The sequence below is a fragment of the Anabrus simplex genome, chromosome 6, assembly GCF_040414725.1.
Source record: "Anabrus simplex isolate iqAnaSimp1 chromosome 6, ASM4041472v1, whole genome shotgun sequence".
Classification (NCBI taxonomy): domain Eukaryota; kingdom Metazoa; phylum Arthropoda; class Insecta; order Orthoptera; family Tettigoniidae; genus Anabrus; species Anabrus simplex.
Genome location: NC_090270.1, coordinates 136,368,712 through 136,376,671, shown reverse-complemented (window position 1 = coordinate 136,376,671; position 7,960 = coordinate 136,368,712). Strand labels below are relative to the sequence as shown.

At 41.6% G+C, this 7,960-nt stretch overlaps 1 pseudogene; it reads left to right on the top strand.

The window, feature by feature from the left end:
• The first annotated feature begins 236 nt into the window (after positions 1 to 236).
• LOC136875554 (prostaglandin reductase 1 pseudogene) lies at positions 237 to 1,614 on the top strand (annotated as a pseudogene).
• Positions 1,615 to 7,960: the final 6,346 nt, after the last annotated feature.

Sequence of the window (7,960 nt, the reverse complement as noted above, 5' to 3'; positions counted from 1 at the left end):
TGCAGATAAAATTACTGGAATTCCTCGAGTCCCTTCGTAGTGCTGTTCTCCTCAACAGCCTTCCTTTATTGTCATTAATTTGACATTCGCTCACAGCGAGCGCGAGGAGCCCTTCTAACAGGGCAATGCTGCGAATGCCCGATTGGTCAGCGTTGAGGAGCGTGCGTACTATAGGATGAACTACTGCGCAGAGAGGGAGAGAGTCTGAGATTGCCCCACAAGTTTCTAAACTTAAGCAGATAAACAAGTTGCGATCAGTTGCGCAGTAGATACGAATATTTCGACAGTGGCTCTAGTCCTTCTTATTCTGTGTACCGAGCTCGCTGTGAACAGTGCTCGAACAAGTCGACCATGGTGAAGACCAAGAAGTTCATACTCGTCCGCCATTTCAGCGGAGAACCGCAAGAGAGCGACCTACAGCTCGTCGAAGAAGAACTTCCTTCTCTCAAGGATGGAGAAATCTTGTGCGAAGCTTTGTGGTTCAGTGTGGACCCGTATATGAGATTGTTCGCTGACATGCTTCGAGAAGGGGACGTAATGTTGGGCTCTCAAGTCGCACGAATCACTGAAAGTCGCAACGAAGATTTTCCTGTCGGAAAGATTCTTGTTGGCTACTTGGGGTGGCAGACACTCACAGTCCACGATCCTAAGACGGTCCCGCCCCCGGGATTTGGTCCAGCTTACATCCTTCCAGACTTCGGTGAACTTCCTCTGTCTCTGGCGCTGGGTGCATTGGGCATGCCCGGCAACACCGCCTATTTTGGTTTTCTCGAGATCTGCCAGCCCAAGGCAGGTGAAGTGGTGGTGGTGAGTGGTGCTGCGGGGGCGGTAGGTAGCCTGGTGGGTCAGATCGCCCGCATCAAGGGCTGCAAGGTGATAGGCTTCGCTGGCTCTGACGATAAGGTACGCTGGCTGAAGGACGACCTGCACTTTGATGCCGCCTACAACTACAAGGAGACGGACGTGGACACAGCGCTGAAGGAGGCAGCACCCAACGGTGTGGATTGTTACTTTGACAACGTCGGCGGAGTCATGAGCAGTACCATCTTGAGTCACATGAATTCCCGGGGTCGAATCTCCGTGTGCGGCAGCATCAGCACGTACAACGCAGATCCAGGAGAAGTTCCTATGGTACCGGACGAGCTACGTCAGATACTCCTGCACCAACTCACAGTTGAGGGGTTTAACGTGTACCGCTGGTGGGATCGCTGGATGGAAGGCATTCAGCAGATGAAGGAGTGGGTCAAGAACCAAGAGCTAGTCTACCGCGAGACCGTCACAGAAGGGTTTGAGAACATGCCCAAGGCGTTCATCGGCATGTTACGAGGCGAGAACACGGGCAAGGCAGTTGTTAAGTGTTAAATGCCGTTCACTAAGTTCACTGTGTAACAACTGGCTGGGTTTTGATTTTTAACAGCTCCATGATATGTGTGATGTGTGCGTTCGAAGGTGTTGGACTATAAGTGATTGTTTCGAAGTGCTATCATGTGGAGTGAGAGGGTTTGTTATTTTTCCTAAAATCAGTCTGTGTTTGGTGTCATCATTGTAACAATACAGGGTTCTCATTTTTGTGATTAAAAGTATCATATTGTGTAAAACAATTTGTCTGTGCTAACTTACGTGTGAGTGTACTTACTAGTAATATGAGGATCGTTCTTAGCAGGGAGGCACCTAGGCGAAAAACTCATTAAATTAACTTTCGATATTTGACCAGTTTTCGCTTTCCCGAATCCGGAAATATATAACATGTGAGGTTATTTACGTATGCCGGGACAAGATACCGGTGTTCTATCCTCCTTTTATTGTCGAAAAATATTTAAGGCCATGCTTTTCAGGGTCAGCTTACTTTATATAACCTTTAATATTTCCAGTTTGACGAACAAGAGATTCAGAGTTAAAATAACTAGTGCGTACCTAAAAAAGAAAACATTTTATTGATAACAGAATGGCACAACACCCTCATGACTCACACGTTGCTCGTATTTCATATTTTCTCAGACTAGATTTGAATGATTATCAAATTATAATTCACCTCCCACCAAGTCGATATGGTCTGATACCGTGGTTAAACGGTTCGATATCCGTTGGTTCTCCATCAGAATGTTGGCCGGCGGGGTAAAAGAGGTCAATGTTATACAATTTCTAATCACTAAATTAATAGCCGAAAGTCAGGGTTCAATTCCAAATCCCTCCACAATATTCATATGTAGTGAAATTATTTGAGCTCGTGTTATTTGAGATTCTGACAGTGGAATTCAATCATCTCACACGCGGACTTCCGGAGGCCACATGACAAGTACAAAAGATTATTGGAGTGTTAAAATTATTTCTGTTCAACACTTTATGATGTGAACATGTTTTATTTTTCTGGTACCTACTGGTGCTAGACAGGCTGATATAAGCTGTCTGAATCTTCTTGTTCCAGGGCTGTATGACTCATAAAGTGTAGAACCTACGGTTAAGGTAGGAACTTGCACCCTTGCTCACGAATGTGAGGAAACAACTTAGAAATGAACGTACAAATTGGGCCTTACAAGATTCTGGTGCCATCTCTTTACGACTGCCAGCTGACTGTTTGTTTAATAAGGATCTGTCAGAATTACTACCCAGTTTTCTTACTTAAGAGTTTATAATACATTCCCATTAACGAGTCTTTGGTTCGATTATTATATTGACAAATACGGTATGTAAGCTGTAGCCTCGCGTGATAATCTGAATTGGAAGTTTTTCTTTAAAATTCCCATTTAATTTACTATAATTTAATTTACTTGTCTTTAGTAGTAACGAAGTTTTCACTCTTGGTCCTCTCTCTTACTGCACAGAAAATACTATGAAAAATATGAAATATAAAAACAGATTTGAATAGTAACACACAATATTAGCGCCTTAGAAACCATATCATTAGTCAAGAGTACCGAGCGAGTAGCTGCGTGGTTTGGGTCACCTAGCTACCAGTTTGCATTCGGAAGATAGTGGGTGGAGCACCAATGTCGACAGCTCTGAAATTTATATCCGTGATTTCCTATTTTCCCACCAGTCAATTAAGGCCACGGTCGCTTTCTTCCCACACATCGTCGCCATAAGACCTGTATGTGTCGGAGCGAGGTAAAGCAAATTGTATACAGTGATATTCAGCTAAGACGTCCACCTGAAATAACTTGTGAGCCGTTCAAGATATCGACATTCTGCTTTCTCTTTAAGTAGTGGTACTAAGGGCTCATAATCGGACATACAGTATTCTTTCATGGCGTCAAAATAGTCTGAGATAATGGTACTAACTTTTCTTTTCTGAATGGAACTACGCTGTTTTCTACACATAGCCTTAAACCTACAAACATTATACATTTACCACCATGATAATTTTGAAAATTGGATAAGCCCTTCTCAAGAAAATGTAATGTATTCAAACATGCTTCATTTGCCAGCTTGCCCTGTTTGATTCGCGCTACGTATGAACCACGAGCTAGCTGTTGACATACAGACTTGCTTCACCTTCTTAATAATGTTATTTGTTTTACGTCCCACTAACTACTCTTTTACGGTTTTCGGAGACGCCGAGGTGCCGGAATTTAGTCCCGCAGGAATTATTTTACGTGCCAGTAAATCTACCGACACGAGTCTGACGTATCTGAGCACCTTCAAATACCACCGGACTGAGCCAGGATCGAACCTGCCAAGTTGGTGTCAGAAGGCCAGCGCCTTAACCGTCTGAGCCACGCAGCCCGACCTTCACCTTCTTATGACAGTTACTGTGCTCATAAATACGCTATGATAAAAGCCAAGCTGAGTGGCTCAGGCGGTTAAGGCGCTGGCTTTCTGAGCCCAAGTTGGCAGGTTCGATCCGGTGGTATTTGGAGGTGCTCAAATAAGTCAGCCCCGTGTCCGTAGATTTACTAGCACGTAAAAATTTCTTGCGGGCCAAAATTCCGTCACCTCTGTGTCTCAGAAAACCGTAAACGTAGTTAGTGTGACTGTAGCATTATTATTATTATTATTATTATTATTATTATTATTATTATTATTATTATTATTATTATTATTATTTTTATTATTATTATTATAAAATGTATGACTTAACACCTTTAATACAGACTTAGGCGCAGATATGCGACGGGTTTCCGTTCTTTTCCCATCAGACTTGTTAATTTCTGAGAAGCATAGGTAGTCATTCACTTTCACGGGCTTCAAGGCCATTCTGTTTCTTTTGTTCATTCTTCGAAGAATCGAACCACTTCTTTCCCTTCTTATTATTGTTAAGATGTGGCGATATCCAGTTGAACTTCTTCAAATAATACTATTAATTTAAAATATTCATACTAGGCCTTTCATTCCTTTTGTTTGTTATTCTCGGTCACTTTTCCCACAACTTGGCAGGGATGTGTTGCGAACTCTGTCATGCTTGATTTACGAGTAGATGTCCTTGACATTCATGTATGGTTTTCTATTTTCCTAGTATTAACACTAACCCAAGTGGGTTTTCGCCGACGTTGGGATAGGAAAGGGGTAGGACTGGGAAGGCAGCGGTCATAACCGTAATTAAAGTGAAAATGGAAAACCGCGGAGAACTCTTCAGGGCTTCCGATGGTGAGGTTCGAACGTACCATCTCCCGAACGCAAGGTAATAGCTGAGAGACCCACACCGCGCAGCTGGCTCGTATGTTCCTGTGTGGTTTAATATCATGTCATGTTTTCCCGCAGAACGTGTCTCATATCCGCTTTTCATTTACGTTTTTCCTATGGCGATACTGAAGGTGTTAAATCATAAATTTTATCATGGTGTATTTTGGGCTCAAGATAGCGAATACCTATCTGTCAGCAGAAGGTGAAGTAAGTCTGTATGTCAAAAGCCAATCAGACAGGGAATTCCCAAGCTGGCAAATGAAGCACGTTTGAATACATTACATTTTCTCGTGAAGTACTTGTCAAATTTCCGGAATATTAAAGATGTTGAAATTATAATGCTTGTAGCTTTACGGCTAGGCGTAGAAAACAGCGTAGTTCCATTTAAAAAAAGCAAATTATGTCAGAAGGTATTGACGCTATGAAAGAGTACTGTATTTCCCTTGGTACCATTACTGGAATTTAAAACCAATATCGATATCCTTAGCTGTTCACGAGTTATTTGAGGCAAACATTTTAGCTGAATAACTGTGCATACTGAGATTTATGAAAATTAATTATCTACTGTACACACATAATATCATTCACTCATGATTCATACCGTTGGTTTATGCATCTCAGAGGCATGAAAACATGAATTACTCTAAAGATATTATTTCGACGAGAGTTCCATAATCCAGTTCCCGAGGCAAGAAATGGGCGATTATAGGCAGCTGATGGAAAGACGAAAGGTAAGTACAGTTTGAGGACAGGTACTGTGGAGATCTGTCACTTAGGGATCTGAACACCAACACGGCTACACGAAGATTTCTGAGTTCTGCAAATCTCAGGATGGAAAGTTGCTTGTAAAAATGTGTGACATAGTGTAAGGGAAATATAAGTCGGATGGAGGAGTTCATTGTGTGTACATCTGTGTATCTGTCTAATGTACTCATTAGCTGCATCAATGATTACAGTAATGTTTTGGTGGTGAGGATGGAGTGGGGCTTATACTCTGATCAATCCAATCTAGATTTGTGCTTCCTCATAAAGAAAACAGAAAATCACCACCACCACTACCAATTTCGATTGTTCAAAACCTTTAATGGTTTGAGGAATGCTATTGTAGTGTTTCAGTTGTTATCTGCCCTGTGCCACTTTACTCAAAATGCTGTGGGTGATTTCACTGTTCCAAACGTCGATATGCCAGATGGTTAGATGCTTTAGGACATGTTACCTGTTTGTGAGGGAGTAGCCTAGTCATGAGCAGAGAGTTCACCACATCCATGAAACAATCGTAATCATTCGAAAACCAATCGATTTTCTCACTGACGTAACGCTTAGTAACTGTTTTACTGGTAGACTACGTAACAGAATTCCGGAGGGACAAAATTTTGGACACCTGTGGATAGGTGCATGTCAAAAAAACGCGACCGAGGGAACGCGGGTTGCGAATCACGGATCCAATAGCTGAGTCTGGCATTACTTCAACTTTAATCCTTCTTATCCAACCTCCCTTCGTCAACTTACCGACCCCGACCTATTCGAACATTAGTCCTTCTTTGGTCGATACCTTTATTCTTGTACCTCTTCTGGTTAGTGTTAATAGAGGACGGTTGCACAGTTGTAACCACCACCACAACCACCACATGGGCGTCTCCAAAAAGCGTAAAATAGTGTCGTTAGTTCCAGTCTGAAGGACGTATCTACAATTCATTTACCGAGTGGGTTGGTTGCTCAGCATGCATTCGGGATATGGTCGGTTCGAACCCCACTATCGGCAGCCCTCAAGAGAGTTTTCCGTGGTTTCCCATTTTCTCACTAGGCTGTATGTTATTTTAAGATCACGGTCGCTTCCTTCTCATTCCTATCCCATCCTTGCCACAAGACCTACGTGTGTTGGTGTGACGTAAAGTAAATAATAATAATAATAATAATAATAATAATAATAATAATAATAATATGTTGGCAATTCAGGAGAGTGACATAGTTTCAGAAAGGACCAAAGATCAACTGATGGATACATTCATCATATACTGAGAGCACTATATATCATCATCATCATAGATTGTTCTGCCATCCGGCAGATCCAGTCATGGGTGTGACCTCCATATCTCTCGATCTTGTGCCCTTTTCTTTACTTCTGTGTAATCTTCCTTTCTTTTTCTAATGCTTCCTAATAACTGGTATCGTCTCCTTCCCCTTCCTCGTTTTCCTTTCATCATCCCTTCAATTGCTACTCGTAATCAAGTGTCGTGTGTTAGATTATACCCTATCCAATTTTTCTTCCTATTTTGGATTACTGTCAGCATGCTCTTCACTTCTCCCACTCTCTTCAGAACTTCCTCATTTGATATTTTATCTTCCCACTTTACTCCTTCAATTCTTCGCCAAATCCACATCTCAAATGCCTCTATTCTTCTCTATTCTTCCTTCCTTAATGCCCATGTTTCAGCGCCATATAGAGCTATACTCCACATGTAACACTTCTTCAGATCTTTCTCTAGCGGGCCACAAAGCAGTTTTTTCTTCTTGTCGAAGCTTTCCTTGGCTCAGGCAATTCGAGCTTTTAATGTCTGTTTTAGAGTGAAGGTCTTAAGCCACAATACTTCCAAGATACTTAAACTTATTCACCTGTTCAATAATTTCTTCCCCTATCTTGATTGTCGCTTTTTCACCTTTACCTCCAAGTATCATGAATTTGGTTTTCTTTTTGTTTATGCTCATTCCATTAATATTTACTTGGAGGAAATCATTTGTGAATGCTTGGATGGTAAAAAAAGTGTCAACCTGGGAGGTAAGATAATTGAGTGTATAAGATTTGCTGATGATATGGCAGTAATAGCTGAAAATGTGAAGGACCTCCGCAAAATGCCGAGAGAATTAAACAAAAAGTGTGAGGAGTATGGAATGAGCACTATATAAGTTAGCATTATTTATGTACGGGCTCTAGAATGTCGTTCAGTTCCCTCACAATTCAGGAGCCTCATCATTCTGTTGTAGATACGCTATTATTTTTTCGATTTCTGGAATTCTTTTCCCCCCCTAGGTGTAACCTAAGGATACATTTTGCGTGTCCCCAGCGTGTCGTAAGAAGCTACTAAGAGGGGAACCACCAAAGAATCTGTACTCACTCTCTAGTCTTATAAGCACAAAAACATATCCATGATTGTATGCTTTTTCGCGTAGGTGAGAAAATGTACTGGCGGAAAGTTATTATTATTAATTTTATTATTATTATTTATTATTTGATTCGTTATGCCCAACTAAGGAGCGCGTGTGAACTTATTTAGCAAACCTTTCTTCTTGTCTTCCCAAAATCTTCATCCTTTCACTGTGCTTTTTTTTGCGTTCTTCCGTC